Raw genomic sequence first — 10,147 nt, forward strand, 5'->3', positions numbered from 1 at the left:
AAAAGTTCCTAACTGTCAGGGTAGTTAAACACTGGAATAGATTGCCTAGGGAAGTTGTGGAATCTCCATCTCTGGAGATATTTAAGAGTAGGTTAGATAAATGTCTATTAGGGATGGTCTAGACAGTATTTGGTCCTGCCATGAGGGCAGGGGACTGGACTCGATGACCTCTCGAGGTCCCTTCCAGTCTATGAGTCTATGAGTTTGTTAGCACCTCGAGAAAACTGTGATGATATAGACTACCTAGCATGAATTTGTCAAGGACAAATCCTACCCAATCAATGTAATTTCCTTCTTTGACAGGGTTACTAGTGAATAGAGGAGATTTTAATAAGGCTTTTGACACAATCCCAAATGACATTCTCATAAGCAAACACAGGAAACAGTAGATGCAAATACAGTAAAGTAGGTGGAAAACTGGTTGCAAGACTGTACACAAAGTATAGCTATCAACAGTTTGCTGTCAAACTGGGGTGGGAGGGTGTATAGTGAGGTCCCACAGAGATTTGTTCTGGGTCTGGTGGTATTCAATATTTTCATTAATGACTTGGATAATGGAATGGAAATTCTGCTTATAAAATTTGCAGATGACCTCAAGATGGGAGGGGTGCAAGAATTTTGGAGAAAAGGATTAGTATTCAAAACAACCTTGACAAATTAGGGACTTGTTCTGAAACCAACAATAAATTCAATAAAGATAAATGCAAAGTATTACCCTGAGGCAGGAAAAAATCAAATGCACAATTACAAAAGGGGAATAACTGGCTTGGTGAAAGTACTAGTGGAAAGTACTGGGGTTATAATGGATCACAAATTGAATATGAATTAACAATATCATGCAGCTGCGAAAGAGGCTAATAGTATTCTGGGGTGAATTAACAGGAGTATCATATGTTAGACACAGGAAGTAATTGTCTAGCTCTACTCGGCAGTGGTGAGGTCTCACCTGGAATAGTGCATCCAGTTCTGGTTGCCATACTTTCAGAAAGGTGCGGACAAATTGGTGAAAGTCCAGAGGACAGTAACAAAAATGATAAAAGGTTTAGAAAACCTGATATATGAGGAAAGGTTTAAAAAATTGGTCATGTTTAGTCTTGAGAAAAGAAGACTGAGGGGTGACTGATAACAGTTTTTGAATACTTTTATGGCTCTTAGAAAAGGATGGTAAATAATTCTTCTCCATGTCCACTGAAGGTATGACAAGTAGTAATGGGCTTCATCTGTAGCAAGAGGGATTCAAGTTAGAGATAAGGAAAAACTTTCTAATTGTAAGTGATGACATCGAGAGGTGTCGCCCCCGAAACTCGGGGGTGACGCCTCTCACTGACGCCGCTTGCCGTCGACAAGTGACGCCATCGAGAGTCATCACTCCCGAATTTCGGCAGGGACATCTCTCGATGATGTCGCTTGTCGACGGTAAGCGGCGTCATCGAGATGCATCGCCGGCGGCATTTCGGCAGGTACTCCACCGCTGCAGCCGCCAGCCGAAAAGGATGGGGACCACTGAACTAGACTCTTATCTGACGGATTTACCTTCTGCTTTAGTTTAGCAGCATCCTTGGAGAAAACCTGTTCTTTCCTCTGCTAATGCTCAGTTTAAATGAGATGACTCTATATCATCTTGGAAATGGCACTGATGCTAACGTTGTTTTTAAAAAATCATCTGATTAAGTACTGGTTTTCTGATGGTGGGAGGGAGGTAGAAAGAAAGAGAAGAGGGTAGTAAAGGAGAGGAAAGACTAATACCCTGTTCAGATTTAGAGAGACAGGAAGCAAGAGACAATGGTAATACTGAAAGATATAACATCATGTAGTAAATTATTGTGTCTTTGCAGACTTATTCTTTATAGGATTTTGTACCTCTCTGCAGATGATCTGTCACCCCCAAAGGTTACGATAATAAAAAAAACAAAACTATCAACTGCAATTTGTAGGTGAGATGAAAAACTAACTGCTGTACCTTCACAAAGTGATTATTTTAGCAGGAAAAGCTTAAAAATGGGGAAGTTACACTGTCTGTAAATACTACCAGGGTAAGGGGATAGTTTGTTTCTTTCCCACATTTTTTAAACCAAATGTGTGTGAACATAATGCTCGTGCATGGAAATTAATAATATATGGAGTGATAACAACACACTCAGATTTTATGGCCAGAAGGGACCATTGTGATCTTCTATCCTACCGCCTGCACAATGCAGGCCACAGAAGCTCACTCATCCGCTCCTGTAATAGACCCATAACCTCTATCTGAGTTGCTGATCCTCAAATCATGATCTAAAGACTTTAAGCTACAGAGATTCTACCATTTACTCTAGTTTAAACCAGAAAGTGACCCATCACTGCAGAGGAAGGCAAAAAAAACCCCCAAAATCTAGGGTCTCTGCCAATCTGACCTGGGGGAAAATTCCTTCCTGACCACAGACCTGGTGATCAGCAAGATCCCTAAGCCAGACACCTGGGAAATAATTCTCTGTAGTAACTCAGAGCCCTTCCCATCTAGTCTCCCACATTCAGCCATTGAGGATATTTGCTACTAGCAGTCGCAGATGGACCACACAACATAGTAGGCAGTCTCATCATACCATGCCCTCCATAAACTTATCAAGCTCAATCTTGAAGCCAATTAGGGTTTTTGTCCCTGTTGCTCCCTTGAAAGGCTATTCACTCTCCTGATGATTAAAAACCTTCATATGATTTCAAGCGTAAACTTGTTGATGGCCAGTTTATATCCATTTATTCTTGTGTCAACATTGTTGCTTAACTTAAAAAACTCCACTCCCTCTCTGGTTTTTATGCCTCTGATGTATTTATAGACAGCAATCATATCATCTTTGGTTTGGTTAGGCTAAACAAGCCAAGCTCCTTAAGTCTCATCTTGTAAGCTAGGTTTTCCATTTCTCTGATTATCCTAGTAGTCCTTCTCTGCATCTGTTCCAGTTTGAATTCATCTTTCTTTAACATGGGAGACCAGAATTGTACACATTATTCCAGATGAATTCTCAGCAATGCATTGTATAATAGCAACAACACTTCACTACAAAATACCTTGACTGATGCATCCCAGAACTCCATTAGTCTTTTTCACGGCCTCTTTAGTCACTTCCAGCTGATACATCCCCAGCTTATAGCAAAAATTCTTGTTGTTAGTCCCTCATGATGATGGTAGTTTTCTGGAAGGGATATTCAACCTCATCCTGGATTTAAGTCAATCTCTAACTATTAAAGACCACAATGAGACCTATCATACAGGCTCTGATTCCCCACTATGTTGAAGCTTCACTTGGAGATAATTGAAAATGGCAGTCATATGGAGCCAGTTGTGGTTCTCTGATCCTTGCCCACTCCCACCACTTCAGCAGAAGTTACAACAGCTGGAGACTATCCTAAATTCCACCATTGGCATAAGATCTGCTCCTCTTACCCAGCCTTTCAAAACGCACAGAAGTTCCATCCACAGAAAGTTTTCCTGCACAAGAGGAATTCCTCACCTGGTATCTCCAGTCAATATAAGGCTGCTTATGCCATGCACAGTGGTCACAGCTGACTAGGGAATCCAACCCCTTGAGTATAAACTCATGGACTTTCCTATTCCTTGTATGGAAGAAGTCTGCATAAGGTATGACATGGCCATAGAGAAATTTCTGTCTACAACACAGAATACTTCCCCAATTATCACATTGCATGACATTAGCACCTTACCTATAGCAGACTATTGCTACCTGTACCAGTCCAGGCTAACTACCAGTTTGGATTTCATTGTTCTTCCCCATGCCCACTTCTGAGTTCATGAACCCTCAATAGTTTCACCTCTTGCTCTGTCCGTGGGAGCAGGAGAACAGATCTTGATGAAGATTCCCTTAGGACAGCCTCAACTTAATGGTTAGCTCTCACTTTGCTCACACAGGCAGTGAGAGCTAGCAGGTGCTATGGCTGCTCTTCCTGGCCTCTGGGAGTAACAGTTCTCCCTGAAAGAAGCCCCCTCCCATGGTCTTTGTGGAAGGACAGTGTAGGTTAATTATCACAGACAAACTCATTTCCTGAGCCCTGGAGAGAAGTCAGGCTCCTTCCTCAGGCCTGCAGGATTGAGGATAAATAGATGCTACCAGACCTGACTCTGAAGGGCCTATAGAAAGTAGATCCTTGTGGTGGTTTGGGGTGATTTCAGTTGAACCAGATAACCCCCCAGGATTGTCTGAGTGCTGTCTGGGCATTTTGAAAACAGCGATACTGGATTTTTGTGTGGTTCTGTTGTTTCACTTTTAAAGGCTGTGTTATTGCTATGCCAAAACCATTTAGAATAAATAAATGAAGGGTGAAGGGCTCAAGGCATTGATAACAAGGAAGAAAAAAGTCCATAAAGCTACAGAAAGCATCCCCAGGTTTTGAACAGAGAAGAAGTGACACCTTCCCTTCTACTTCACCCCTTCTGGACACTACATATCACCCTTGGTTTCACTGACATTAATCTCCACATACTCTGATGAGATGGGAACTCATCATCCCCAATTTACTTATGGGAAACGATTGGTTCAAGGTCACACAGCAAGTTGGTGTAAGAAATGGAAAACAAAACCAGGATGTCTTAACTCCGAGTACTGTGTCCTGTGAACTATCAGGGCAGCCTCTCCACTACAGAAAATGTACTTTCAGTGCCAGCTGAGTCACAAGACAAAGTCTCCTTCAGTCTGAGTCTAACTGTGGGTAGAAATTGTCTGATCTGATGCATGTGTTCCAGTTAAAAAGCAACTTTTAAAACTACATGGTTCTTTCATAGCCTGATAGTGCTTCCCTGCAGGAAACCATTTAGAGTGTCACACTGTCTGTAGAGCACAATAGGATGAGCTCATTGCTTTCATAAAAGTGAATGAGAAAGATGGGTGGTAGTTTATTGCCTATAATAAAGGTCATGACACTACTTTTCTATATTCACACTATATTTAGCAAGTTTGTACAGCCCAGGTTATGAAAATGACTTTCTGTGTAAAGTCAGCAATTTAACACTGGATGCATTTTACTCCTATAAATTCTATGACACACAAGCTTGTTTTTTTTAATGCTGTTGATCAGATCTGTTAAATACAATTAATCTGTTCTAAAGTTCATAGTGGAATACAATTATTGTTAGTAGTGCAGTGGCCCCTACAAACACTAATCAGAGATCAGAGCCTCATTGTGCTGGGCATACACATAATGAAAAGACCTCTCCCAATGTGCTCAGCACCTTGCAGGACTGGGCCTGAAGTGCCCCCTGGTAGATTGATACAGGCAGTCCCTACTGTTATATCATTTGCTCCAACTAACAGTGACATTCGTATCAAGGAATCCTGGAGTTACACACACATACATTCTTACCTCAGACCTCGCCTCAGCAGACTAGCATCTGTTATCAGCATGCACCAAATCAGGTTTTGATTCCTTTTAATAGGTGACTTTCCACTACACAGTAGGAGGATGGGAAGGGATTTTCTAATGCTTGTGCTGGATGAATGGGCTCCAGAGAAATATACAGTAAGGTTTTCATCCAGATAGATGCCAAGATGTGAGACTTGGCAACATTTCTCAAGGAAGACTTTGCTTGTACCTACCAAATACCCGCTTCTTATTGTCAGTAGAATGATTTATTGGCTATCTCCTTTTAACTCAGTGTTATAGAACTCTTGCAAATATATCCATTACATTTGTCAGTTTTAGTCCAGTAGCATAGTACGGCTGATCCCTCAGCAGAGACGACCTATGCTTGCTGATAGTGTGGGGATAGACTGAGGGCAGCTAGCTTAAGCAGTGTTATTGAGCATGCTCAGTCCATGTGAGCATGTCCAGTTCAAGCCAAGCAGCAAATCTGGGGGAGTACATGACCCCACATGCTCCCTCCATGCGTTGCCTCTGCCCCTCAGACACAAACATCTCCAGATGCTGCCGTCTCAGAGAAAGGAAAGGAGAGACCTGACATGCATGCATCTATATACATGACATATTATAGTAATTCTAACTGAGATAGTTATTGCCATACTAGATCAGACCCGAAGTCCATCTAGCCCAGTATCTTGTCTTCAACAGTAACCAGTTCCAGATGTTTCAGAGGAACATGCAAGGCAGGCATGAGATAATCTGCACACCCACCCCATGAAGTCATCTTAACCCACGATAGATAGAAATTGTCTCAAATCCTGAAGCATGAGGTTTTCTATCCCTTCCAAAGCTTTTTCACTATTAACTATTGTAACTTTGGATATTCTTTTTATCAGTATAAACATCCAACCCCTCCTTAATTCTTCCTAAATTATTGATCTCACCGACATCCTATAGCAATGAATTGCACAGTATAATTCAACCTTGTTAGACTAGGCAATATGTAGACTAAGCAATTTTTCTCACCCTACTGGATACTGCAGGTTGGCTACAGTCTTTCATATGCAGGCTCTCCCTGTTAGCCTGGGGACCAGTAACCTCAGCTTCAGATTGTTGCCTTCAGCATGGGTAGAAGAGACAGGACAAAAACATGCGGCCTCAGTCTCTTATCTATTTTATATCCTCATTCCATGTGCTTGGAGAACACAAGTCCAGACATGTCTGGTGGGCATTACTGAGTCACTAGACAAGGTTGACCATTCTCCTGGTGTGGCCTTGTGCAAATGAGTCATTGAATTTTAACATTGGCTGTTCGACACCTGTCCAGGCGCTGATTATCTCCCTTGTTATCATCTCTGGGGAGAGAATATCTGGGCGATTCCCCAACTCATAACATATTTTAATGACAACCCCATAATACAATCTCATAGCTTCATATGCACTAATAATATACATATTTAGATAGAACAATGACTTTTGGCAGAACATAACCTTTCCCATGATATCTTACATGGCATGCTTTATATGAAATATCACAATTATATACAAATGAAGAATATGGGGGTTACGAGGCACTCCCCCAAGGTATAAAGTGTCACAGCCACATTAATATAAGTCAAGGACTATGCTGAAGGTGTGAAACCAGAAATTAATAAAACAAAATTGGTGTGTTGGATATTGGGCCTAATTGGCAGACAAAATAATGAGCAGATGCGGGGTGGTGGTGAACATCAGAGGGAAGTACAGGAAACAAACAAATGGAGAATACTGAAGCAAGCTTCACCGGTCTGGCTGCCACCTCCACCATCTCCTGGGATCTTGGACCTTTGTTAGCCTAATTCTGAAAAATGTTCTGACCAGACCAGAGAGAAGGATCCAGATGATATAGCCACCTCTATCAGCTCCAGCTGAATCCCAGCCACCACCTAGGATGAAATGGGATCAGCCTTTAGCAACTGCAGCAGCCACAAACAGCTCCAACTCATATCAACTAACTTCTCTTTTCCCCAAAAGGATAGTTATTACCATCTTTGATCTCATCTAACAGAGTGTCAAACAAATGGGGTTTTCCTTCTAAAAACTCTTCCAGCTAAAGGGAAAGGGAACAAGAGATGTTAAAATTAAAGCTTTACTTTATACTTTACATTTCAAATGCTGTTTTTCCTTTTCTGTATTTTTAATAAAAGATTAATAGGATTTTTAAGGGTGTTTCCCCTAGAGTACTAAGCAGGCTGAGGTCTCTGTATACCAAAACCCCAAACCTTATGTAACAACATTTAACTGTTGGACAGTGACTGAGTTAGGTTTACAGCTTTAACTTCGACCTTTGAAATCAACAAGCCATCACTTGGTGAAGCAGAGCTGAATGGATGTTCAATACAAATCTAAGGACTGTGGAGGATTGATTCTACCTGAGCACACATTCTGAGGCCTGGTCTACACTACGGGGTTAGGTTGAATTTAGCCGCGTTAGGTCAATTTAAAAATGAATGTGTCCACACAACCAACCCTGTTCCGTTGACCTAAAAGGCTCTTACAATCGACTTCTGTACTCCTCCCCAGCGAGGGGAGTAGCACTAAAATTGACTTTTCTGGGTTGAATTTGGGGTAGTGTGAATGCAAAATCGACAGTATTGGCCTCTGGGAGCTATCCCAGAGTGCTCCATTGTGACCGCTCTAGACAGCACTTTGAACTCCAATGCACTAGCCAGGTACACAGGAAAAGCCCCAGGAACTTTTGAATTTCATTTCCTGTTTGGTCAATGTGCAAACTCAGCAGCACAGGTGACCATGCCGTTCCCCCCAGAATCATAGAGTGTATAATGTTTCTACGCTCCCACTGTCATCTCTGTCCCTGAGGTTATTGCAGATTAGAAAGCAAAAAAAAATGCACTCGCAATGACATGTTTTCCAAGCTCATGCCGTCCTCCTGCACTGACAGGGCACAGTTTAATGCATGGAGGCATTAAGTGGCAGAGGCCAGGAAAGAATTAAGTGAGCATGAAGAGCGGAGGCAGGACGTAATGCTGAGGTTAAGGGGGGAGCAAACAGACATGATGAAACGTCTGCTGGAGCTGCAGGAAAGCCAACAAGAGCTCAGCCCCCTGCTGCATCCACTGTATAACCGCCTACCCTCCTCCCCATATTCCACAGACTCCTCAACCAGATGCCCAAGAATGCGGGGGGGAGAGGGGAAGCCTCCAGGCACCCAGCCATTCCACAGCAGAGGATGGCCCAAGCAACAGAAGGCTGTGTGAAAGCAGAATAAATTATATTGTGAAAATAGAAAGGATTAAAGAAATGCTGTCTGTACCTTTAAGCAAAATTGTTGGAATGCTGCAATCCAGGTGTTAGGAATACAGACATTAACACAGAGCAATTGCACTGTTTAAGGGCAATTGGTGAAGTATTAGCCTTAGTTCGATAAGAGTTAGTAAGGAAGTAGGATATGCATGCTGTGCCCCAGGTGAATTTTACTGTTTTGCTTTCTTTGTCCCTTTGTCTAATTCCCGCTCTTTTATCTGTATAAGTAAGATAGTTTGTGTCTTGCATGGTGCTCACATTATCTGGATGTTATTAGCAGAGCGCTGTGCTAATAAAACAGACTGGTCTGACAAACTGTGAGTCCTGAGTCTAACTTTGACAGCTGTCATTCAAACAGTTTGATTTTTAGTGTGGCTACAATAAGCAATGTGGCCTTGTCCTTCTGTCCTCCCTCATCCCACCTGGTCTACCTTGTTCGTGATCTCGTTTTGTTTTTTTTAATCAATTAAGAAAGAATGCATGGTTTCAAAACAGTAGTTAGTTTATTTCGAAGGGGAAAGAATGGTTGGCTTACAGGGAAGGAGGCAGGTTTGCATCAAGGAGAAACACACACAGCTGTCACACTGAAGCCTGGCCAGTCATGAAACTGGTTTTCAAAGACTCTCTGATGCGCCGCATGCCTTGCTGTGCTCTTCTAATTGCCCTGGTGTCTGGTGCAAAATGATTGTCTGCCATTGCTTTCACGGAGGGAGGGGTGACTGACGACATGTACCCAAAACCACCCGCGACAATGTTTTTGCCCATCAAGCATTGGGAGCTTAACCCAGAATTCCAATGGGCGTTGGAGACTGCGGGAACTGTGAGATAGCTACTCACAGTGCACTGCTCTGTAAGTCAATGCTAGCCACAGTAAAGAGGATGCACTCCGCCGACTTAATGCGCTTACTGTGGACATATGCAATCGATTGTATAAAATCAATTTCTAAAAATCGACTTCTATAAAATCAACCTAATTTTGTAGTGTAGACATACCCTGAGATTTGCTGTTCCGACGGGGAGGAGGTGGTGAAGAGAAGTCAAGGCTAGAAGCTTGTTGATACTTGTTTGCGTCCAAACACCAAGAGTGTAGAGAAACGGGCACTTCTGGAATATGAGCAGTTTAAAAATTGTGCAATTAAGCTTCAGTAGGTTATGGACTTGATCCACTTAGTGCAAGAGAAGGAAGAAGCACAGTCCCAGTCCTGGGTTGGCTTAGAGTGCTTAGGGACTGCTGTAGCTATGCCAATTGAGTGCAGTCCCCAAGCAACCATCTGCCAGCTGAGAATTAGCCAAGAACATTAGTGCTCTAGCCACGTACCTTCCTGCCCCAGCACTCTCTCTGCTGGGGCCAGGATGGGGACACGTGAGAGCTGACTTTGGCACTGGAGGGTGCGGCTTGATTCGCAGATGGCACAATAGTGCTTTCTGTTAAAACAGATAGAGAGAAAGTGGGATTCTTTGGAAAATCTACTTGCCCCTCTTTGGTCCAGGACAG

This window comes from Gopherus flavomarginatus, chromosome 3, assembly GCF_025201925.1.
Source record: "Gopherus flavomarginatus isolate rGopFla2 chromosome 3, rGopFla2.mat.asm, whole genome shotgun sequence".
In the NCBI taxonomy this organism is placed as follows: Eukaryota; Metazoa; Chordata; order Testudines; family Testudinidae; genus Gopherus; species Gopherus flavomarginatus.